This window comes from Somniosus microcephalus, chromosome 6 (genome assembly GCF_052327205.1).
Source record: "Somniosus microcephalus isolate GS21.2 chromosome 6, FLI_Smic_1.0, whole genome shotgun sequence".
Classification (NCBI taxonomy): Eukaryota; Metazoa; Chordata; class Chondrichthyes; order Squaliformes; family Somniosidae; genus Somniosus; species Somniosus microcephalus.
The window spans coordinates 60,461,617-60,487,663 of record NC_140992.1 but is presented as its reverse complement, the minus strand read 5'-3'; the positions used below and the strand labels follow the sequence as shown (position 1 = coordinate 60,487,663).

General features: G+C 47.0%; 1 long non-coding RNA gene across 1 annotated transcript in view; it reads right to left on the bottom strand.

Annotated features, from left to right (window-relative positions):
- The window catches only part of LOC147115748 (uncharacterized), a 32,023-nt gene extending 9,574 nt beyond the window's left edge, over window positions 1-22,449 (bottom strand). The window contains exons 1-2 of the long non-coding RNA XR_015078680.1: window positions 20,656-22,449; window positions 18,532-18,719 (exon numbers count right to left, since the gene is read on the bottom strand). This is a non-coding gene — a long non-coding RNA (uncharacterized LOC147115748). The remainder of the gene's footprint in view (window positions 1-18,531; window positions 18,720-20,655) is intronic.
- Window positions 22,450-26,047: the final 3,598 nt, after the last annotated feature.

Sequence of the window (26,047 nt, the reverse complement as noted above, 5' to 3'; positions counted from 1 at the left end):
AACTGCTGGCGGTATACCCTGGGTGGGTAAGGCCTCCTTTGCCGACGCCTGTTGCCCCCTCTCCATCTAGCCAGGGCTGCCACTCTCTCATGACGTCTGTGAGCCCTTTGGATGTAATTGAGAAAGCCAGCGTTTACACCCATTGCAGCCCTCATAATATGCTGGCAAACAATGAGATGTCAATGAAGGCAAAGACAAGTGGAAAGCTGTGGCTTGAAGCCACAAGTACCGGTCCGAGTGATGAGCCAAAGCAGAAAGCTCTCTACCTTGGTCTCTCTGCAAAGATCCGTCTCTCAAGAAGGAGTGCTGCGAAATGGCAGCCTTTTATAGTTCAGGAGGAGTGCCCTTTAATTTGCGCCCCCCGTGCCCCGCATCGACTGAGCACCATTCCACTGTAACAGACGCTAGGGGCGCCAAGCGTACAATGGGGCGAAGCGACTGAATTTCCGGTTTGGGGCGCACAAAGGGCGTTGCACGAGGAAATGACGTCAGGATCTGCGCGCGCAGCTGAGCGCGCGCAAAGACTTTGCGCCGCCGCTAAATCTTGAGTGAAGTTGGGGCGAGGCGCAGATCACGCTGCGGCCGGCCGCTAGCCGCCTAGTGCCCGACATCTACTCCTCCTAAGGCGCTACCGGCTGGCGCAACCAACTGAATTTCTAGGCCAAGGTGTCCAGGGAATAAAGCAGATGAGCTGAGGGCACAGATAGACACGTGGGAGTATGACATAACTATTACTAAGACATGGCTAAAGAAGGGCAGGAATGGCAGCTCAATATTCCTGGTTACAGGGTTTTCAGACAAGATAGAGAGGGGGATAAAAAAGGAGGGGGTTGCAATATTGATTAAAGAATCAATTACAGCTGTGAGGAAGGAGGATATCTTAGAAGGATCATCAAATGAGGCCCTATGGGTTGAACTGAAAAACAAAAAAGGGACAATCACACTGCTGGGAGTGTCCTAATATGTATGTTCGTATGTACTATAGACCTCTGAACAGTCAGAGGGAGATAGAAGAGCAAATATGTAGGCAAATTTCTGAGACGTGCAAAAATAGGGCAGTAATAGTAGGGGATTTCAACTTCCCTAATATTGGGCCGTATTTTCCGATCGGAGGCTTCCTGCGTGCGGAGGCCTCCGATCTGGAAAGAATCTACGTACTTACCTGAGGGCTCTCGAGGTCCGGACACTTCCGCTCCTGGGCCTCTCCAACTCGAAATGTGCAGGATCCACGTATCCCAGAGGCGCATGCGGTTCGCAAACGTCCCTGGGATCACGTGGGCCATGGGGAGCCAATAGGAGAAGGGAATCTCCCTTCATACACTTGACAGATAGACCTGTCAAATATATGAATGGAGATCACCCCAAAAACACTTTAAAACATTAAATAACATTTAAAAAACATCACATTTTTAAAATTAGTTGAAATTACAATAAGTTAAATATTTTAAACAAAAATTTTATTTTTTGAAAAAAATTATTAAAGTTTTTTACGGGGCTAAAAATAAACTTACTTTTTTGAAAGTATTTTTAAATGAGTGAAAACATTTTTTTTTACTTTTTTCAAATCTTATGCTGGTAAAAGCAGGCCTTATGCTTGCTTTTACCAGGCATAAGAATTCTAAGGGTTTTCTGCGGGCGGAGGTGCTCCAGAAAGCGGAACCAACCGCCTGCAGAGGCCCTTTTCTAGGGCAGGCGTTCAATCTGTCAAGAGCTTTCTTGACAGATCAGAAATGCCGGTTTTAAGCACATGCGCTTCGCATGCCTGAAACCGGCATTTCCGATGTTCCTACGGGTGTGTACACAGCGTGTACACACCCGTAGAGATCGGAATATCTGGCCAATTAACTGGGATAAAATTATTGTGAAAGGTATAGAGGGAGTAGAATTCTTAAAATGCATTCAGGAGAATATTTTTAGCTAGTACATAGCAAGCCCAACAAGAGAGGGAGCGGTTCTGGACCTAATTTTAGGGAATGAAGCTGGGCAGCTGGAAAGGGTATCAGTGGGAGAGCGTATTGGTGGTAGTGATCATAATTCAGTTAGATTTAGTTATGGAAGAGGACAAGGACAGACCAGGAATAAAAGTTCTCAATTGGGGAAAAGTTAATCTTACTAAGCTGAGAGGTGATTTAGCCAAATTGGACTGGAAACAGAAACTTGAAGGTAAATCAGTGTCGGAGCAGTGAGAGGCATTCAAGCAGGAGATAGTGAGGGTTCAGAGCAAGTATGTTCCCTTAAAGAAAAGGGGTGGGACTAACAAATCTAGAGCTCCCTGGATGTCAAGGGGCATACAGGGTAGGATAAAGGAAAAAACGGAAGCTTATGACAGATACTGAAGACTCAATACTGCAGAAAGCTGAGAGTATAGAAAGTGCAGGGGTGAAATTAAAAAGGAAATTAGGAAAGCAAAGCGAGGGCATGAAAAATATTGGCAAGTAAAATCAAGGAAAACCCAAAGATGTTTTATAAATACATTAAGAGCAAGAGGATAACTAAAGTAAGAGTAGGGCCTATTAGGAACCACAAAGGTAACCTGTGTGTGGAGGCGGAAGACATGGGCATGGTTCTTAATGAATACTTTGCGTCTGTTTTCACAAAAGAGAGGGACGATGCAGACATTGCAATCAGGGAGGAGGAGTGTGAAATATTGGATGAAATAAACATAGTGGAAGAGGAAGTATTAAGGGGTTTATCATCTTTGAAAGTGGATAAATCCCTAGGCCCAGATGAAATGTATCCCAGACTGTTAAGGGAAGTAAGAGAGGAAATAGCAGCGGCTCTGACCATCATTTTCCAATCCTCTCTGGCTACAGGTGTGGTGCCAGAGGACTGGAGGACTGCTAACATGGTACCATTGTTTAAAAAGGGAGAAAGGGATAGACCGAGTAATTATAGGCCAGTCAGCCTAACCTCGGTGGTGGGAAAGTTATTGGAAAAAATTCTGAGGGACAGGATAAATCTTCATTTAGAAAGACACGAATTAATCAGGGACAGTCAGCATGGATTTGTCAAGGGAAGGTCATGTCTGACGAACTTGATTGAATTTTTTGAGGAGGCAACAAGGAGGGTCGATGAGGGTAGTGTATTTGATGTAGTCTATATGGATTTTAGCAAGGCTTTTGATAAGGTCCCGCATGGCAAACTGGTCACGAAAGTAAAAGCCCATGGGATCCAAGACAAAGTGGCAAGTTGGATCCAAAATTGGCTCAGAGGCAGGAAACAAAGGGTAATGGTCGAATGGTGTTTTTTGACTGGAAGGCTGTTTCCAGTGGGGTTCTGCAAGGCTCAGTAGTGGGCCCTCTGCTTTTTGTAGTATATATCAATGATTTGGACTTGAATGTAGGAAGTATGATTAAGAAGTTTGCAGATGATACAAAAATTGGCTGTGTGGTTGATAACGAAGAAGAAGGCTGCAGACTGCAGGAAGATATCAATGGACTGGTCAGGTGGGCAGAACAGTGTCAAATGGAATTCAATCTGGAGAAGTGTGAGGTAATGCATTTGGGGAGGGCTAACAAGGCAAGGGAATACACTATAAATGGTCGGACACTGAGAAATGCAGAAGATCAGAGGTACCTTGGAGTGCATGTCCACAGATCCCTGAAGGTAGCAGGACAGTTAGATAAGGTGGTTAAGAAGACATATGGGATACTTGCCTTTATTAGCCAAGGCATAGTATATAAGAACAGGGAGGTTATGCTTTAACTATATAAAACACTAGTTAGGCCGCAGCTAGATTACTGCGTGCAGTTCTGGTCACCATATTACAGGAAGGACGTGACTGCACTAAAGTGGGTGCAGAGGAGATTTACGAGGATTTTGCCTGGGCTGGGGAATTTTAGCTATGAGGAAAGATTGGATAGGCTGGAGTTGTTTTCATTGGAATGGAGGAGGCTGACTGGAGACCTAATTGAGGTGTATAAAATTATGAGGGGCCTAGATAGAGTGGATAGGAAGGACCTATTTCCCTTAGCAGGAGGGTCAATAGCCAGGGGGTGTAGATTTAAAGTAATTGGTAGAAGGATTAGAGGGGAGTTGAGGAGAAATGTTTTCACCCAGAGAGTCGTGGGGGTCTGGAACTCACTGCCTGAAAGGATGGTAGAGGCAGAAACCCTCATCACATTTAAAAAGTACTTGGATATGCACTTGAAGTGCCATAACCTACAAGGCTACGGACCAAGTGCTGGAAAGTGGGATTAGGGTGGATAGTTCTTTGTCGGCCGGCGCTTTACTGTGCTGTAAATTTCTATGATTCTATGAAGATAAACTCACAGAAGATGATACTGAAATAGCAGGGATACTGAATAGATAATTTGTCTCCACTGAAGAGGCTATCAAAGAGGACATGACAACAGTACAAGTTAAGAGGGATATTATAACAGTTAAGATAGAAAAAAGGAAACAAACTCGTCAAACTTAATGAGGATAAATCCCCGGGTCCAGATGGATTGCACTTGCAAATACTAAAATAAACTATGGAAGAGATATCATAGAAACATAGAAACATAGAAACATAGAAGATAGGAGCAGGAGTAGGCCATTCGGCCCTTCGAGCCTGCTCCGCCATTCAACGAGATCATGGCTGATCATCCAAACCCTAGCACCCGGTCCCTACACCGACAGCCATCCCACCCAAGCCCTATCCCCGTAACCCCACGTATTTAATCCCCCCTAACACTAAGGGCCAATTTTTATCATGGCCAATCAACCTAACCCGCACATCTTTGGACTGTGGGAGGAAACCGGAGCACCCGGAGGAAACCCACGCAAACACGGGGAGAATGTGCAAACTCCACACAGACAGTCACCCGAGGCCGGATTTGAACCATATCCATATATAAAAATTCAATAGAAAAAGGAATAGTGTCAGAGAACTGGTGAAAAGAAAATGTAATCTCTATCTTCAAAAAGGGAGATAGAACTAATCCAGGGAACTATGGACCCGTTAGCTAAATGTCAGTGGTAGGAAAGATACTGGAACCTTTGCTAAAAGATCAATAACAAAACATCTAGAACTGAGAATATAATAAAAAATAGTCAGTATGGATTTCTAAACCAATGTTATTGAATTATTTGAATAAATAACAGAAAAAGTAGACAAGGGCAATGCTGTGGATGTGGTTTGCAGGGGCCTTCAGAAGATCTTTGATAATGTGCCACATAAGAGAGTCGTGACAAAAGTCAGGGCATGTGGAGTATGGGATTTAAAGAGTAGCACCAGCATAGGGGTGATGTCACAAATTGCTACCTGTTTTGTAATTTCTAAGATTCTGTTACAGTTACTGAAGCACTGAAGACTGCAGTTTCTTCTGGGATGGATGAACTAAGATAGGCTGAATAGACTTCCTTGGCTCTATATTTCATGCAAAAACCACTTGACATGATTGCTTCTGCTGAGTTTGAAGGGTGTCTGATTTTCTCCACTACTTGTGTCAGCTTAGATCAGATTTTGCCTGAGTGAGAAGGTCTAGGGTTCAGGTCCCACTCCCACTCTATTATGACACTTCAGTGCAGTACTGAGGGAGTGCTGCATTTTCAGAGGTGCCACCTTTTGGACAAGACAATTAATCGAGACCCCTTCTGTCTGTTCATGTGAAAATAAAAGACCCATGGCAGTATTCAGCAAAGAGCAGGGGAGTTCTCCTGCTGTCCTGCTCAACATTTATCTGTCAACCAACAGCATCAAAACAGTTTAACTGGTTAGCTCAGTTGGTTTGACTGTGGTGCTCATAATGGTAAGAGCATGGTCACACAATGCCAGTGCTGGCCAGCTACCCTGCCTAATGCCACTTTACCTCATTTAAACAGCAACTACAAGCCAGTCAGCCTAATATCGGTGGTGGGGGATCTTTTAGAGACAATAATCTGAGACAAAATTAATTGTCACTTGGAAAAATATGGGTTAATAAATGACAGCCAGCATGGATTTGTTAACGGCAAATCGTCTCTGACTAACTTGAGTTCTTTGCTGAAGTAATGGAGAGGGTTGATGGAGGTGGTGTGGTTGATGTTGTGCATAAGGACTTTCAAAAGGCGTTTGATAAAGTACCACATAAGACTTGTTAGCAAAACTGAAGCCCATGGGATTAAAAGGGCTGTGGAAGCTTGGATTTGACAAGGTGCCACACAAAAGATTACTGCACAAGATAAAAAATCACAGGATTGGGGGTAATATACTGGCATGGGTGGAAGATTGGCTATCTAACAGAAAACAGAGAGTTGGGATAAATGGTTCATTCTCGGGTTGGCAATCAGTAACTAGTGGTGTTCCGCAGGGGTCAGTGCTGGGACCCCAACTCTTTACAATCTATATTAACGATTTGGAGGAGGGGACCAAGTGCAACGTATCCAAGTTTGCCGACGATGCAAAGATGGGAGGGAAAGCAGTGAGTGAGGAGGACATAAAAAACCTGCAAAAGGACATAGACAGGCTAAGTGAGTGGGCAGAAATTTGGCAGATGGAATATAATGTTGGAAAGTGTGAGGCTATGCACTTTGGCAGAAAAAATCAAAGAGCAAGTTATTATCTAAATGGAAAGAAACTACAAAGTGCTACAGTACAAAGGGATCTGGGGGTCTTGGTGCATGAAACACAGAAGGTTAGTATGCAGGTACAGCAGGTGATCAGGAAGGCCAATGGAATCTTAGCTTTTATTGCAAGGGGGATGGAGTATAAAAGCAGGGAAGTCTTGCTTCATAAGAACATAAGAACATAAGAAATAGGAGCAGGAGTAGGCCAATCGGCCCCTCGAGCCTGCTCCACCATTCAATAAGATCATGGCTGATCTGATCCTAACCTCAAATCTTCTATCACTCTGCATCCACCCGAACCCATGTGATCTCCCGGGAGAGGCGAAAAACCAGATAAAGACCCAATGGCCAATTTGGGAGAAAAAAATCTGGGAAATTCCTCTCCGACCCATCTAGGCGATCGAAATTCTTCCAGGAGATCACTCTGTCCCTATATTTTCTACAGTACTTACCTTCTGTAAAGGCGATCTCCACCCCAGCCAGGAACAGGAATAAAACCATCTCCTGAAATCTAACAGAATTAGAACACAGTAGGAGCAGAACAAGGCTACACGGCCCCTGGGCCCGCTCCACTACCCACAGGGCCATGACCATTCCGAACCCAGGTCAGTTATACAGGGTACCGGTGAGGCCACACCTGGAATACTGCGTACAGTTTTGGTTTCCATATTTAAGAAAAGATATACTTGCTCTCGAGGCAGTTCAGAGAAGGTTCACTTGGTTGATTCCGGAGATGATGGGGTTGACTTATGAGGAAAGGTTGAGTAGGTTGGGCCTCTACTTATTGGAATTAAGAAGAATGAGAGGCGATCTTATCGAAACATATAAGATTGTGAGGGGGCTTGATCGGGTGGATGCGGGGAGGATGTTTCCACTGATGGGTGAGACTAGAACTAGGGGGCATAATCTTAGAATAAGGGGCTGCCCTTTCAAAACTGAGATGAGGAGAAACTTCTTCACTCAGAGGGTAGTAAATCTATGGAATTTGCTACCTCAGAGAGCTGTGGAAGCTGCAACATTAAATAAATTTAAAACGGACAGTTTCCTAGCTGATAAGGGAATTAAGGGTTATGGGGAGAGGGCAGGGAAGTGGACGTGAGTCTAGGTTCGGATCAGCCATGATCCTATTGAATGGCGGAGCAGGCCCGAGGGGCTGTATGGCCTACTCCTGCTCCTACTTCTTATGTTCTTATGTTCTTATGGATACGAAATTGGCTAAGGGACAGAAAGCAGAGAATAGTGGTGAACGGTTGTTTTTCAGACTGGCAGGAAGTATACAGTGGTGTCCCCCAGGGACATTGGTATTGGGACCACTGCTCTTTTTGCTATATATTAATGACAAGGACTTGAGTATACAGGGCATAATTTCAAAGTTTGCAGATGACACGAAACTCGGAAATGTAGTAAACAGTGAGGAGGATAGTAACAGACTTCAGGAGGACATAGACAGACTGGTGAAATGGGCAGACACATGGCAGATGCAATTTAACGCAGAGAAATGTGAAGTGATGCATTTTGGTAGGAAGAATGATGAGAGGCAAAATAAACTAAATGGTACAATTTTAAAGGGAGTGCAGGGTGTACTTACACAAATCTTTGAAGGTGGCAGGACAAGTTCAGAAGGCTGTTAAAAAAGCAGACGGGATCCTTGGCCTTATAAACAGAGGCATAGAGTACAAAAGCAAGGAAGTTACACTAAACCTTTATAAATCATTGGTTAGGCCTCAGCTGGAGTATAGCACCACACTTTAAGGAAGGATGTCGAGGCCTTAGAGAGGGTACAGAGAAGATTTACTAGAATGGTACCAGGGATGTGGGACTTCAGTGGAGAGACTAGAGAAGCTGGGATTGTTCTCCTTAGAGCAGAGAAGGTTAAGGGTAGATTTAATAGAGGTGTTCAAAATCAAGAAGAGTTTTAATAGAGTAAGGAGAAACTGTTTCCAGTGGCAGAAGGGTCGGTAACCAGAGGACACAGATTTATGGTAATTGACAAAAGAACGGGATCAGCAAGTTGTTATGATCTAGGATGCACTGCCTGATAGGGTGTTGGAAGCAGATACAATAATAATTTTCAAAAGGGAATTAGATAAATATTTGAAGGAGAAAAATTTGCAGGGCTACGGTGAAAGGGCAGGGGAATGGGACTTATTGGATAGCTCTTTCAAAGAGCAGGCACAGCCACAATAGCCCAAATGGTCTCTTTATATGCTGTATCGGGTACGGTAGCACTGATCGAGCTGTCTGCGTCCTGAAGTACATAGCTGCCAGACTGGGCTTGCGGCAGGTCGAACACAAGGGAAAACCTGCTTGACCTCATCCTCACTAATTTACCTGTTGCAGATGCATCTGTCCATGACAGTATTGGTAAGAGTGACCACTGCACAGTCCTTGCGGAGACAAAGTTCGGTCTTCACACTGAGGACACCCTCCATCATGTTGTGTAGGCAATAAGACCGTGCTAAATTGAGAACAGATTTAGCAGCTCAAAACTGGGTATCCATGAGATGCTTGCGCTATCAGCAGCAGCGGAATTGTATTCCACCGCAATCTGTAACCTCATATCCTGGCATAGCTCTCATTCTACCTTTACTATCAAGTCAAGCGACCAACCCTGGTTCAATGAGTGTAAAAGAGAATGCCAGCAGCACCAGGCATGCGAAATAGCGGAAGCAGCATGCTATAGATAGAACTAAGCGATGCCACAACCAATGGATCTAATCAAAGCTCTGCAGTCCTATCACATCCAGTCATGAATGATGGTGGACAATTAAACAACTAACAGGAGGAGGAGGCTCCATGGACATCCCCATCCTCAATGATGGCAGAGCCCAGCACCTAAGTGCAAAAGACAAGGCTGAAGTGTTCGCAACCATCCTCAGCCAGAAGTGCTGAGTGGATGATCCACCTTGGCCTTCTCCTGAGGTTCCCACCATCACAGGTGCAAATCTTCAGCCAATTCGATTCACTCCACATGATATGAAGAAATGGCTGAGTGCAAAGGATACAGCAAAGGTGATGGGCCCTGACAACATCCCAGCTGTAGTGGTGAAGACTTATGCTCCAGAACTAGCCATGTCTCTAGCCAAGCTGTTCCAGTGCATCTACAATACTGGCACCTACCCGACAAAGTGGAAAATTGTCCAGGTATGTCCTGTCCAGAAAAAACAGGACAAATCCAATCCGGCCAATTACTGTCCCATCAGCCTACTCTCAATCATCAGCAAAGTGATGGAAGGTGTCATCAACGGTGTTATCAAGCAGCACTTACTTACCAATAACCTGGCCACTGATGCTCAGTTTGTTGTCCACCAGGACCACTCGGCTCCAGATCTCATTACAGCCTTGGTCCAAATATGGACAAAAGAGCTGAATTCCAGAGGTGAGGTGAGGGTGACTGCCCTTGACATCAAGGCAGCATTTGACCAAGTGTGGCACCAAGGAGCCCTAGTAAAATTGAAGTAAATGGGGATCAGGGGAAAACTCTCCAATGGCTGGAGTCATACCTAGCACAAAGGAAGATAGTGTGGTTGTTGGAAGCCAATCATCCTAAGATGACATCCCAGGACATCGCTGAAGGCATTCTTCAGGGCAGTGTCCTAGGCCCAACCATCTTCAGCATTTACCCTCCCTCCATCATAAGGTCAGAAGTGAGGATGTCTGGTGATTGCAGTGCTCAGTTCCATTCACAACTCCTCAGATAATAAAGCAGTCCGTGCCCGCATGCAGCAAGACCTGGACAACATCCAGGCTTGGGCTGATAAGTGGGAAGTAACATTCACACCACACAAATGCCAGGAAATGACTATCTCCAACTAGAGTCTAACCACCGCCCCTTGACTTTCAACGGCATTACCATCATCGAATCCCCCACCATCAACATCTTGCGGGGGGACAGGTTACCATTGACCACAAACTTAACTGGACCAGCCACATAAATACCGTGGCTACAAGAGCAGGTCAGAGGCTGGATATTTTGCAGCGAGTGTCTCACCTCCTGACTCCCCAAAGCTATTACACCATCTACAAGGCACAAGTCAGGAGTGTGATGGAATACGCTCCACTTGCCTGGATGAGTGCAGCTCCAACAACACTCAAGTAGTTCAACACGATCCAGGACAAAGCAGCCCATTTGATCAGCACTCCATCCACCACCTTAAACATTCACTCCCTACACCACCGGCGCAAGTGGCTACAGTGTGTACCATCTACAACAGGGGTTCTCAAGCTTTTTGCTTCTGAGGCCCCCCCACACCACCACCCCACCCCCCACCACCACCCCAACCATGTTTTAAAAATTCCACAGACCCTCTGTCACACAACACAAGTATTTTTTCTGTATAAAAATTCTCTCAGCGTCACTCCCACTTACCATGTTACTGCTGCTGCTATCCTGGCACTGCAGAAAATACTGGCCCCCACGCCCATCCTACTCCCTCTTTCCCTCCACGAGCCCCAATCACCTGACTCCCAGTCTCCCTCTTTCCCCCGCAACCCCCAATTCGCTTACCGACTGTTCCCGGCATATCAGCCGGTCCCGGTTCTCTACTTGATTGTCAGTCAGCACAAGATAAGCGCTTACAGGGTTGGAGGTAATATATTAGCATGGATAGAGAAATGGCTAACTAACAGAAAACAGAGAGTCGAGATAAATGGATCATTTTCAGGTTGGCAAACTGTAACTAGTGGGGTGCCACAGGGATCAGTGCTGGGGCCTCAACTATTTACAATCTATATTAATGACTTGGATTAAGGGACCGGGTGTAATGTAACCAAATTTGCTGATGATACAAAGATAGGTGGGAAAGCAAGTTGTGAAGAGAACACAAAGAATCTGCAAAGGGATATAGAGAGGCTCAGTGAATGGGCAAAAATTTGGCAGATGGAGTAATGTGGAAAAATGTGAGGTTATCCACTTTGGTAGGAAAAACGAAAAAGCAAATTATTATTTAAATGGCGAGAGATTACAAAATGCTGCAATACAGAGGGATCTGAGGGTCCTTGTACATGAAACACAAAAAGTTAGCATGCAGGTACAGCAAGTAATTAGGAAGGCAAATGGAATGTTGGCCTTTATTGCAAGGGGGATGGAGAATAAAAGTAGGGAAGTCCTGCTACAACTGTACAGGGTATTGGTGAGACCACACCTGGAGTACTGCGAAGGGGTTGTCTTATGAAGAAAGGTTGAGCCTATACTCATTGGAGTTTAGAAGAATGAGAGGTGATCTTATTGAAACATATAAGATGCTGAGGGGGCTTGACAAGGTAGATACACAGAGGATGTTTCCCCTTGTGGGGGAATTTAGAACTAGGGGGCATAGTTTCAGAATAAGGGGTCGCCCATTTAAAATGATGAGGAGGAATTTCTTCTCTCAGAGGGTCGTGAATCTGTGGAATTCTCTACCCGAGAGCTGAGGAGGCTGGGTCATTGAATATATTTAAGGTGGAGATAGACAGATTTTTGAACGATAAGGGAATCAAGGGTTGTGGGGAGCGGGCAGGGAAGTGGAGGTGAGGCCAAGATCAGATCAGCCATAACCTTATTGAATGGCGGAGCAGGCTCGAGGTGCCAAATGGCCTACTCCTGCTCCTAATTCTTTTGTTCTTATGTCCAAAATTTTTATCTATATATATAAAAGGATAGATCTGTCTGTCTGTCTGTCCTTCGGTGTGTCTGTCCGGCTATACACTCTAAAGTTATAGAGCGTACCTACACGTGCGTTACATCAAAAGAAAGCTTATGATTCCGGAATGGTCATAAGCGTATTTACGTTTCGGCGAGACAAAAATTGCGGCCGCGGTATCCAAAAAACGTTCAAAATTCTGCTCATTATCCGCTTATTAGCATAGAGTGACATTAAGGTCGACCAATCGTACGGTCGAGCGACCCGACGGTCGACCAATTGCTGCGTCGCGGGGGCGGGTTCGTCACGCGTGCGGGCCCTCCTAGAGTCAAGTGACAGGACGGTTGACCAATCCTACGCTGCAGTGACATGACGGTTGACCGTCGGTTGCATGTGTGGGCGGGCCTTATCGTTCTGAACCGAGGCGAGTGGCCGCCATCTTGATTCCAAACTGTTCATTTCTTTTTCCCCACTTTCTGCGTGTTTCTTTTCAAATCTACATTTCCAGCAAAAAAAAAGTTGCTTTTAAAACACAAATTGTTTTTTAAAAAAGTTAATTAATTTGTAAATCTTCTCTAACCTCTATAATTTTCCTACCTTTCACCGTTTTTCCAGGCCCGGGACCTAGGCTTCTCCAACTGCCAGTAGCGCAACTCTAGTCCCAGGCTCCCGGCCTAGACAGAGACAAACACTGGCAGAGGGGAGAGGGTGTGCTGCCTCAGCTCCATTCCTGGGGTCAGTAGGTGGGGAGGCTTCATAAACAACTGGGGTAGGTCGTAAGCCCCGAATAATAATCTGAAGATCCTGTGTTTGCAGCTGAGGAAATTTCTTCTGCTGACAGCCCCAGGTTAACGGCAGCCATCTTTGTCAAGGAGGGCGAAAAGTTTCAGTGCGACGCCATTTTGATTCAGTGTGTAACAGAGTGCATACGCGGCCATCTTAGTACAGGAACATAGAGTGGGTGGGGCTTCAGTGCTCCCAATCGGGTCCTGGTGACCAAGACAGACAATCGACTGTGTGGGCGGGGCCTAATCTTTCCAACTGAAAAGCAAGCAGCGGCCATTGTTTGTGATACAACACACTGACAGGTGAGGACCCCTTTTTTAATAAAAAGATTGGTGAGGTTGTAAAGTGTATGTTATAGAAAGATTTACCAAAAATGTTTTATAAGTACTTTAAGCTTCATGTTTCCCCACCCCTTGCTCCCCCACCCCTTGCTCCCCCACCCCTTGCCATGTCAGTGCAGGGGCCCGAGGCCTAGGCTTCTCCAATGGCCAGCAGTGCAACTCCAGTCCCAGGCTTCCGGCCCAGAAAGGGACCAACACTGGGAGAGGGTCTGCTGGCTCCCCCCTCCCTTTCCCCCTCCTTCCCCCACACCCCCTTCCCCGCCCTTTCCCCCCTCCCTTTGCCCCCTCCCCTCCCTCTACACCCCTCTCCCCCCTCCCTTTCCACCCTTCCCCCCACACCCCCCTTCCCCCCCACAGCCCCTTCCCCCCCACCCCCTTCCCCCACACCCCCTTTCCCCCCACCCCCCTTCCCCCCCACCCACCCCTTTCTCCCCCACCCACCCACCCACCCCTTTCTCCCACCCCACCCTCCCATCCCACCCCACCCACCCCTTTCTCTCCCACCCACCCCACCCTCCTCCCCCACCCACCCCACCCACCCGTTTCTCCCCCACCCACCCCACCCACCCGTTTCTCCCCCACCCACCCTACCCACCCGTTTCTCCCCCACCCCTTGCTCCCCCACCCCTTTCTCTCCTTCCCTCTGTCTCTCTCTCCCTCCCTGTCTCTGTCTCCCTCTCTCATTCCCTCTCCCTCCTTTGCTTTCCATCTCTCTCCTTCCGTCTCTCTCTCCTTCCCTCTCTCTCCTTCCCTCTCTCTCTCCTTCCCTCTCTCTCCTTCCCTCTCTCTCCTTCCCTCTCGCTCTCCTTCACTCTCTCTCCTTCCCTCTCTCTCTCCTTCCCTCTCTCTTTCCTTCCCTCTCTCTCTCTCTTCTCCCCCATCTCTCACTTCCCCCCCGTCTCTCTCTTCCCCGTCTCTCTCTTCTCCCCCCGTCTCTCTCTTCCCCCCAGTTGCTCTCTCTCTTCCCCCCAGTCGCTCTCTCTCTTCCCCCCCGTTGCTCTCTCTCTTCCCCCCCAGTCGCTCTCTCTTCCTCCCCAGTCGCTCTCTCTCTTCCCCCCCAGTCACTCTCTCTCTTCCCCCCCAGTCGCTCTCTCTTCTCCCCGTCGCTCTCTCACTTCCCGCCCAGTCACTCTCTCTCTTCCCCCCCAGTCGCTCTCTCTCTTCCCCCCAGTCGCTCTCTCTCTTCCCCCCCAGTCGCTCTCTCTCTTCCCCCCCAGTCGCTCTCTCTCTTCCAACAACAACATGCCCTCGAAAAAGCCTCGGCACCGCCGGGCACTCCAGCTAGTCTATATATATAAAAGGATCGATCTGTCTGTCTGTCCTGCGGTGTGTCTGTCCGGCTATACACTCTAAAGTTATAGAGCGTACCTACACGTGCGTTACATCAAAAGAAAGCTTACGATTCCAGAACGGTTATAAGCATATTTACGTTTCGGCCGGACAAATATTGCACCCGCGGTATCCAAAAAACGTTCAAAATTCCGCTCATTAGCATCGAGTGACGTCGAGGTCGACCAATCGTACGGTCGAGCGACCCGACGGTCGACCAATCGCTGTGTCGCGGGGGCGGGTTCGTCACGCGTGCGGGCGGGCCCTCCCAGAGTCGAGTGACAGGACGATTGACCAATCCTACGCTGCGGTGACATGACGGTTGACCAATTGGTGCATGTGTGGGCGGGCCTTATCGTTCTGAACCGAGGTGAGTGGCCGCCATCTTGATTACAAACTGTTCATTTCTTTTTCCCCACTTTCTGCGTGTTTCTTTTCAAATCTACATTTCCAGCAAAAAAAAAAGTTGCTTTTAAAACACAAATTGTTTTTAAAAAAAGTTAATTAATTTGTAAATCTTTTCTCTAACCTCTATAATTTTCCTACCTTTCACCATTTTTCCAGGCCCGGGGCCTAGGCTTCTCCAACTGCCAGCAGCGCAACTCTAGTCCCAGGCTCCCGGCCTAGACAGAGACAAACACTGGCAGAGGGGAGAGGGTGTGCTGCCTCAGCTCCATTCCCGGGGTCAGTAGGTGGGGAGGCTTCATAAGCAACTGGGGTAGGTCGTAAGCCCCGAATAATAATCTGAAGATCCTGTGTTTGCAGCTGAGGAAATTTCTTCTGCTGACAGCCCCAGGTTAACGGCAGCCATCTTTGTCAAGGAGGGCAAAAAGTTTCAGTGCGACGCCATTTTGATTCAGTGTGTAACAGAGTGCATGCGTGGCCATCTTAGTACAGGAACATAGAGTGGGTGGGGCTTCAGTGCTCCCAATCGGGTCCTGGTGACCGAGACAGACAATCGACTGTGTGGGCGGGGCCTAATCTTTCCAACTGAAAAGCAAGCGGCGGCCATTGTTTGTGATACAACACACTGACAGGTGAGGACCCCTTTTTAAATAAAAAGATTGGTGAGGTTGTAAAGTGTATGTTATAGAAAGGTTTACCAAAAATGTTTTATAAGTACTTTAAGTTTCATGTTTCCCCACCCCTTGCCATGTCAGTGCAGGGGCCCGAGGCCTAGGCTTCTCCAACGGCCAGCAGCGCAACTCCAGTCCCAGGCTTCCGGCCCAGAAAGGGATCAACACTGGGAGAGGGTCTGCTGGCTCCCCCCCCTCCCTTTCCCCCCCACCTCCCTTTCCCCCCTCCTTCCCCCACACCCCCTTCCCCCCTCCCCTCCACCTTCCCCCCCCACACCCCCTTCCCCCCCCACACCCCCTTCCCCCCCCACACCCCTCCCTCCCCCACACCCCCTTTTACCCCCACCCCCCTTCCCCCCCACCCACCCCTTTCTCCCCCACCCCCCCCACCCACCCCTTGCTCCCACCCCACCCACCCCTTTCTCCCCCACCCACCCTACCCTTCTCCCCTCCCCCACCCCTCCCTTCTCCCCTCCCCCACCCCTCCCTTCTCCCCTCCCCCACCCATTTCTCCCCCACCCCTTTCTCTCCTTCCCACTCTGTCTCTCTCTCCCTCCGTCTCTGTCTCCCTCTCTCATTCCCTCTCTCCCTCCTTTGCTTTCCATCTCTCTCCTTCCGTCTCTCCCTCCTTCCCTCTCTCTCCTTCCCTCTCTCTCTCCTTCCCTCTCTCTCTCTCCTTCCCTCTCTCTCTCCTTCCCTCTCTCTCTCTCCTTCCCTCTCTCTCTCTCCTTCCCTCTCTCGCTCTCCTTCCCTCTTTCTCCTTCCCTCTCTCTCTCCTTCCCTCTCTCTCTCCTTCCCTCTCTCTCTCCTTCCCTCTCTCTTCCCCCCGTCTCTCTCTTCCCCATCGCTCTCTCTTCACCCCGCGTCGCTCTCTCTTCCCCCCGTTGCTCTCTCTCTTCCCCCCCAGTCGCGCGCTCTCTCTTCCCCCCCAGTCGCTCGCTCTCTCTTACCCCCCAGTCGCTCGCTCTCTCTCTTCCCCCCCAGTCGCTCGCTCTCTCTCTTCCCCCCCAGTCGCTCGCTCTCTCTTCCCCGCCAGTCGCTCGCTCTCTTCCCCCCCAGTCGCTCGCTCTCTTCCCCCCAGTCGCTCGCTCTCTCTCTTCCCCCCCAGTCGCTCGCGCTCTCTTCCCCCCAGTCGCTCTCTCTCTTCCCCCCCAGTCGCTCGCTCTCTCTTCCCCCCGTCGCTCGCTCTCTCTTCCCCCCCAGTTGCTCGCTCTCTCTTTCCCCCCAGTCGCTCGCTCTCTTCCCCCCAGTCGCGCTCTCTTCCTCCCGTCGCTCTCTTCCCCCCAGTCGCTCTCTCTCTTCCCCCCCAGTCGCTCTCTCTCTTCCCCCCAGTCGCTCTCTCTTCCCCCCGTCGCTCTCTCTTCCCCCCCAGTCGCTCTCTCTTCTCCCCAGTCGCTCTCTTCTCCCCAGTCGCTCTCTCTTCTCCCCAGTCGCTCTCTCTTCCCCCCCAGTCGCTCTCTCTTCCCCCCCGTCGCTCTCTCTCTTCCCCCCCGTCGCTCTCTGTTCCCCCCGTCGCTCTCTCTCTTCCCCCCCAGTCGCTCTCTTCTCCCCAGTCGCTCTCTCTCTTCCCCCCCAGTCGCTCTCTCTCTTCCCCCCCAGTCGCTCTCTCTTCCCCCCCAGTCGCTCTCTCTTCCCCCCCAGTCGCTCTCTCTCTTCCCCCCGTCGCTCTCTTCCCCCCAGTCGCTCTCTCTTCCCCCCAGTTGCTCTCTCTCTTCCCCCCCAGTCGCTCTCTCTTCCCCCCAGTTGCTCTCTCTCTTTCCCCCCCAGTCACTCTCTCTCTTCCCCCCCGTCGCTCTCTCTCTTCCCCCCGTCGCTCTCTCTCTTCCCCCCCAGTCGCTCTCTCTCTTCCCCCCGTCGCTCTCTCTCTTCCCCCCCCAGTCGCTCTCTCTTCCCCCCGTCGCTCTCTCTTCCCCCCCCCCCAGTCGCTCTCTCTCTTCCCCCCCCCGTCGCTCTCTCTCTTCCCCTCCCAGTCGCTCTCTCTCTTCCCCCCCAGTCGCTCTCTCTCTTCCCCCCCAGTCGCTCTCTCTCTTCCAACAACAACATGCCCTTGAAAAAGCCTCGGCACCGCCGGGCACTCCAGCTAGTAACTAATAAAAGTGTACAATGAAAATTAAAAAAACACAATTGTTTTCAGGCCTGTATGATTTTTCTCCCAAATTGCTGGCAGCAATGTCCAGATTAATGTTTTATTCCTGGCAACTCCAGGACAATCCTGGCAGGTTCAAATCCTAGCTGGAGGCCAACATTGGGAGTGAACAATCCGGTCTGTCTGTGATGCCCTCCTTAGTAGAATAAGACTGCTAACACTCAAGGTATAGGCTTGCAGGTGAAGTATGAATGAGGTTATGCACCAAAGGGCAGCCAGCACCCTTGTAACTATACTACAATGTGAGTCAACACTTTGAAGACAGCAGGAGAAAAATTGGGGGAAAAATTTGACAGAGCAGAATATTTAAATGAGTTTGCAAACTGTTTCAGTTTTGCTGGTAATAAGTGTCAATCCTAATAGTTTCCTCCAGGAAGACAGCGACTCACTGTTTGACCTCAGCAGCTCAAAATCCTCCTTGCAGTTGCTGCCTATTTCAATTCAATTCAATTCAATTTTTATTTGTCATATATGCAGCAGACGTGTGTACTGCACAATGAAATGTTGATTTTTACAAGTCCTCCCAACATTGGAATAAATATGGCATAACAATAATAAAATACTAATAGAAATAAAGTAATAATAAATAAAACAACAGTAATAAATAATAATAAATTATACATTCATGAGTCTTATGGCCTGGGGGTAGAAGCTGTTTCGAAACCTGCTGGTACGAGACCGTATGCTTCGGTGTCTCTTACCGGACAGGAGCAGGGCGAAGAGGTTGTGGCTGGGGTGGCTCGCGTCTTTAATGATTCTCAGGGCCTTCCCCCGGCACCTCTCGGGGTAGATATCCTGGACAGCAGGTAGTTTAATTCCTATAGTATGTTGTGCAGCTTTCACCACCATCTGTAGAACCTTGCGGTCTGTGTCTATTTCCTTGCCCCTTCTTCATTTGATTGACAATCATGACCATGCGAATAACAAAAGTAGGACCAAAACAATTTCAAATCTGAAAGAACAGAACCGATGTACGCGTGTGCCATGAGCTGCCATTGGCTGATTTCAATAGTCGCGGGTACTTGAACTGAATGGGTTACAGTTGCTGCTGGTGACGGATGGCAATGAGAGGATTCAAGGAACGAGGGGTGAAAGTAGAAGAGCAACTGCCCCAATTAGCCCGAGGGGAGGGGGTCAACAACCTGCGCAGCGTGGCATTAAGACAAATGTGGGGGTGCTGAAATATACAGCGGGATCTGGCGAGGGAAGAGCGGAGGGCAGAGAGTTTGAGCCGCGGTGGGGGAGCTGCGCTCAGTGACCAGCCACCGCCGCCTCTCTCCCTTCTCAGCAAGCAGGGGCCTGGGCTCAGCGGCAGCTGCCGCTGTCCTCGCACAGGCATTTGGGAGGGATGAAACAGAGGTCTGAGTTGGAGCCAGAGCTGCCAGTTTGCTCGGCTCGACCCACCTTTACGTGACGGTTTATTTTTCTTTTTTTAATCTGTTTTTGTTAATGCCGAACCCCTTAAAATCTTTTTGCAGACCACTAGGGGGGCTCGGACCCCCAGTTGCGAACCCCAATCTACAAGATGCACTGCAGCAACTCGCCAAGGTTTCTTCGGCAGCACCTCCTAAACCCACAACCTCTACCACCTCGAAGGACAAAGGCAGCAGGTGCATGGGAACACCACCACCTCCAAGTTCCCCTCCAAGTCATACACCATCTTGACATGGAAATATATCGCTGTTCCTTCATTGTCGCTGAGTCAAAATCCTGGAACTCTCTCCCTAACAGCACTGTGGGAGTACCATCACCACACAGACTGCAGCGGTTCAAGAAGGCAGCTCACCACCACTTTCTGAAGGGCAATTAGGGATGGGCAATAAATGCTGACCTTGCCAGTGATGGTCACATCCCTTGAATTAATAAATTTAAGAAAATAATTCTATGATTCTATTTATCTTGTTGCTGTGTGCAAATTTCTGTGTTTGCCTAGAAATTACTACACTTCAAAAGTAATTAATTGACTGTAATGCCCTTTGGGATGTCCTGAGAACATTAAAGGCACAATATAAATGCAAATTATTTCTTCGTAAAAGCCCATTCAAAATGGCAATTAATGTAATGCATGTCGCATGTAATGCATGTAAGTGTCTAAGACACCAGGTGGCAGCAGACACAGGCAATTTCGAACATACTCGAAGCTTCCATCAGCACAACAAAGAACCACACTTCTTCTGTATGTTTTCCTGGTGTTGTTTTCAGTGAGATTAAATTGTCTAAATCTAACAGATTAAATTTAGAATCAAAGAAAAGAAAGTTGAAAGCCAAGAGACACTGCGATTTGAGTGCATGGGCAGCAGCCAAATTGGTGGCATCAAGCCAACTGAGGCTCTCATGGCACTTTCAGAATCACCCACTGAAACACCCGCTCCTCGCTGCCTCAGTATATCTTGTGTACGCACATTTCTAATAAGACCTCATTGCTAAAAACATTTTTTCATGTAAATTATGTTATTTGAACAGTAAGCCCTCAGATGTGAGAACAATCGGCGCTGCGCTGAAGGAAATGCTCGGCGAGCTTTGTTGTTTGCGGATGGGGAGCCCGGCATCTTGCGTCTGTTTGGCGAACCTTTAGTTCGTTTTGCAAACCCCTATTTCTTCACTAAAATGTGGCTCTTCCGCACAGTGCAAAGAATGGCGCAGTTCAGTTCTCCTTCCAAAACAAGCTAAATTCACACACACAAAAAATAGGCATCTGGTTTTTACAAAAATAAATATTAATGATGCATCCTTCTCCCTCCTCACCTCCCCCCCGTACAAAATGCACACAATACATAAAGGGTCGGATCAGCGCACACCCAGCACATCGCCATGGAAACACTGACCTCATGCTGTGACATGAAATCCAGGCTCATTGCTATGGAAACTATCGGTTACATCAAACCTGAAACCCGTTGCCATGGCAGCCCACCTCCTGACTTTGCGGCTCTTTATGTTGCCGCGTTCCGCGCCAGAGTCAGGATCTTTCTGTGTTGTGGCACAGCAAGTCTGCCAACTGGAATGAAGGCTAATGATTAAACCAGAAATATGCTGAACATGGGGCACGCGAGTCCTTTTCGTGTGCTGCACAATGTCTCCAGCACTGACCCGTCTGCAAAAACGCTGCAGCTTAGCTGACTTTAGAAAAGCTCCCAGAACAAAGGAGTGACTTGCTGTCCTTGTTTAGTTTTCACAGTACAGTCTTGACATACCAGGGCGTGAACCGGGTGCAGTGCCAGTTCAAGAGCGAATATTACTCTTACATCAGCAGTCAGTCAGTGCTGAAATGCCTCTATTACAGCCTTTGCACTTAATGAATTATCTGCACATAGCTACATGGATTGTTGAACTTGATTGTATCATCTTACATGGGAGAGAGGGGAGCGGGCTGTACGAGAGCTCTCTTCCAGTTGCTGCTTTTGTTTTCGCGGGTGGGGTGAATTAGCACTTGTCCCCGAGAAGGAGTTGAGTGGGCGACAGAAAAGTCTCTTCAAAAATTAAAGCTTGCATTTCGCATGTATTAATTGAATTTTGTTTAGAGGGTTGCGATGTAAATTCGCAGTCATATCAGACTTTTAAGTGCACGGGGCACCGTAAGGAATCAATTATTGTTGAGCTGTTTCTCGCGAGATTATATACTAAATGCGTTGTTTTTGCAGATAGGCAAACAGTGCCAAGAAAATTGACCGGGAACAGAAAATGTCGACATGTTATGGGTGGGGAAATTGCAACTTGGTTAATCAGAAATAAGGGTTTAAGTTTGAAACCATTTTATTCATTGTTTTCCTAGTTATAAATCGCTTTAAAATGGCCCTCTTCATACAAGGTGACTGCAGTGACTATTCCTTCAATATGACCTTCAAACATAAATACACATAACTGCGTTGTTATACCTTTTTGATAATCCCACTTTACTCAGCGAGGGTGCGCAGCAGCCTTTCAGTGTCTCTTATTGTTAATGCCTAAGTATCGAATTTCAGCAAATGATCTTATTCCATTACATTGATTAAAGATGAAACTGCAGATTTCGGCGCGCAATAGATGCACCAAAATGGCTTCTGCTGCTGCTGCTTTAGATAATGCGGATTATCTTCATGGGTGGTTTCTCTCTGTAGCAGCTGTACTGTAGGCGATTTGGGGAGGGTGGGGGTGAAAGCTTTTTGTTTGCGTATAAAACAGGGAGAGCCTCTTGCACAATGTCACCAGCTGCAAATGTGGAGATTGTTGCAGTTATCAATAAATAATCGTGGAAATTAGCACCGAGAAAAATCCAGTTTTCTCGCGCGTTTTAAAGCTTTTTTTTCTCGCTTCCCCCCCCCCCGCGCGCCACACTCTCGTCATTCCTAGCCACAAAAACGGTCGAGTGTACTGTCTGCTATTTTGGTTTATTTTTGAGGCGACTGGCTAATGATTAACGTGATAATCTGTCTCTTTCCCTTCAGCGCCCCTTTCCAGTGGAATAGTCCAAGCTGCTGCGAAGAGCTGGTTATGCAAATTTTCTAGAGAAGCCTTTCTCTGTGCAAATAGCAACCAGACGTGAACAGTTACTGGCTATTTATTTCCTGCCTGTGTGAGCTGGCAGTTTGAGAGAACATTCTAGAAGGTCTAAGCATATGATTATAATTTTGTCACACAAATTGCGAAACATAACCATACAACCCTGTTTTTAAGACACATCTGCAGCCAAAAGTAAAAGGAACTAAACGCTCTTCTGAAATACATCAGCTGAGGAGTATATGTGTGAATTAGGGGAAAAAAAACTTGTTTCTCCAGGTCTCCATAAATCAGTTTGAAATAGAATTAATAGCGACTGGGTTTTTTTGAGAGCTGAAATGGCTGCTGCTCATTTTTGAAAATCTAGGTAAATTGCAGAGTAACGCATATGTCCGTCAACAGATCGCTTCTCGGGTGATTATATGTTTTCAAAACAACTTGCTGCTTTTGCTAGTAGATTCAAAGCAATTTGTTAAAATGTGATACTTTTACATGTTTTCGAAGCTAGCCATTTTAGTATGTGCTATAATAATTGGTAAAAGATACTAGTACCAGAGCTTCATAAATTGTTGGTTTTATAGTGATGGGATGAGAACACTTTTTTATAAATCTGTTGTAAGATTAAAGAATTGTTATATTTTGAAAATTGCAGCGTGTTTTAATAAACTCTTGATAATTTCCCCAGCAATCGCACCCACCCACGATTAATAATGTAAAACCTTCCGGTTATTTCATCCTTATGTCTCTTGTGTATCTCTACATATTGCAGCCAGACAGCAAACACCATTAAAGAAAACCACAGCAGTAATTTAATCTTTCTTAACGTCAAGCGAGGCAAGAAATTCACCAATGCTGCAGGACATGAAGGCGACCACTTGAATGCACAATGTCAATCTAGTATTAACACTGAATATAACATGTCCGTTATAGACTCCCCTTGCTCTCTTTAAACCTTTCAAATGTAAAATTTGCAGTACTGAAATGATATGGTTGAATGAACAAGCAGCGATATCTATAGCATGTAGTTTTTCAAGCCCTTTTTTATTTTGTCTCGTCTCCAATGTCATGTTAGCAACCACTTCACCTCTTGTTACCACTTGAGAGATAACTAGATACTGAGGCTCTGCCGATGCTACATTGTAAATTGCTGCTGGGAGCACAATGGTATGCATGAATAGTTTGCGACCTGCACCCTGCACCCCGCCTCCCCTTTTTGGGGAACTTAGCTTGCACCTCGCCAAGATCAAATGTAGGAGATGATGAACGCTGAATTTGTTTCAGAATACTACACGCCAGGGCTCAGTTATATCTTCCTCCTACAGCCAGCCTTGTCAGATGAACGAAAGTTGGCCTCTATATTTCATTCAGTCAAAGGGACCTTTGGGAATCACCTCCCTGCGCCAGGAGTTTGAATTCGTTTTTTCTAGTGCAACTTAATGTTCTTTTTCAATGCGTTGGTACACAATCTGTCCAAGACTTTGGTCTCGTCGTGAACATTTGTCTCAGATGAACCCAACACTTGGAAAAGTGGGTTCTTCTGTGTCTTTGTGCTTGGGACTTGCAAGGGCCTACTATTGCTCATTAATGGTGTCGCAAGGTCTTGCTGCAGCTGACAATTGTCAGCAATTGCTTTAAAGGGATGAAGACAAGAGAGAGCACCATTGACCAGTGATTGAGTCACAGGATTTAGCAGCTATAGTCCAGATACTACTCTTTGTAATATTTGCATACAAAGATTAACCTGTTCTTATGTGCACTATTTCAAAATAAACAGATTTTACAATATCACTCTCATCTCTGGGCTTATGATTAAACGGTTTGAAACCATTGACATAGATCTGAGAGTTTATGGTTTAAATTCCAAAGATGCTTTTAATTGGCTGACTTCCCTGAAAGAGGACTCTTGTCTTACAAGCAATAAAGTGGAAACTCCTGCAGACATTCTTGTGAGGCTAAGTGGGCATAATTGATACCAATTCTGCTATCAAGGAAGTCAGCCAATTAAAAGTGCCTTTGGAATTTAAACCATAAACTCTCAGATCAAGTGTGGTCTAACCAGGCTTCTATACAAGTTTAACATAACTTCTCCGCTTTTCAATTCTATCCCTCTAGTAGTGAACCTGTGTTTTGTTTGCACTTTTTATGGCCTTGTTAACCTGTGTAATTACTTTTATTGATTTGTGTATCTGTACCCCTAGATCCCCTTGCTCCTTTACCCCACTTAGATAACTTATTTTCCAACCAAAATGCACCTTGCACTTACCTATATTGAAATTCATTTGCCAATTTCAAACCCATTCTGCAAGTTTATTAATGTTGTCTTGTATTTTGTCAGTCTTCCTCAATATTAACTATACCCCCTCAGTTTGGTGTTTGCAAATTTTGAAATTGTACTTCCGATTCCCGAGTCCAAATCATTTATGTAAATGGTGAACAGCAGTGGCCCCAGCACCGATCCTTGGGGAGCACCATTTCCTACCCTTTCCCAGTTTCAGTAACTACCTTTACTCACTACTCTTGGTTTTCGGTTTTGTAGACAGTTGACAATTATCATTTTGCTACTTGTCCCCTGACTCCACATGCTCTGACATTAGTATTTACAAATAGTATTCTTTATTAGATTTGGAGGCCCTGAAATTCCACAGACAACGATCCCTGCGTTGCGCTAGGATTGTGCCCTCCAACATGACCCCTAGTGGAGTTTGTGGTGTCAGTGGGAAGGCTGCCTTATTTGGATCGACAGAAGTACCACTTTGGGCATTCCTTTGGCACCTGCCTGCTCCATGCTAATGGAAGGGGGCGGGTGGGAGGTTGTCCAACCCCCTGAGCTAGAAGGCCAATCCAGGATTTTTTTTAAATTTCCTCCTTTGGGGATTCAGGCTGCTTGCCTGGTCTGGACCCCACTAGTTTGTGGGGTCATTTGTTTTGTAAGGGGTGAATGGAAGTTCTGCTTCCAAGTCAAATGGAGCAGAAATGGCAGAGACCTGACATAAAATATGTTTTCACTTTTTCATTTTTCCTTGGTGGGATTGGGGGGTGGGTGGTGGGTTGATTGTTCCCTATACTGCCTGGAGTTTAGAAGAATGAGAGGTGACCTCATTAAAACATATAAGATTCTGAGGGGGATTGACAGGGTAGATGCTAAGGGGCTGTTTCCCCTGGCTGGAGAGTTTAGAACTAGGAGGCATAGTCTCAGGTTAAGAGGTCGGCCATTTTGGACTGAGATGAGAATGCAAGAGATGAGGAGAAATTTCTTCTCTCAGAGGATTGTGAATCTTTGGAATTCTCTACCCTGGAGGGCTGTGGATGCTCAGTTGTCGATTATATTCAAGGCTGAGATCGATAGATTTTTGGACTCTAATCAAAGGATATGGAGATCGGACGGGAAAGTAGATTGAGGTTGAAGATCAGCCATGATCTTATTGAATGGTGGTGCTGGCTGAAGGGCTGTGTGGCCTACTCCTGCTCCCATTTCTTATGTTTCCCCCAACAAAGTTGCGGCAGGAGATTAGCAGAAGCCTCATGGAATTTTGGGCCCAGATATTCCAAACTGAATTGAACAAAGGACCTTAGTTTATTAATTTTCCCCCCAAAATTATTGCTCTGCCCCCTTAATTGTTTTGTCAAGGTTATGTACCAGCTGCACCCAAAGAGCCTGAACTTTACCTGGTCCCTCACCAAGTCAGTACAACTGACATTGCCAAACTGTCAGTGTGGAGGATTACTAGCTTAGTTAGCTTAAAC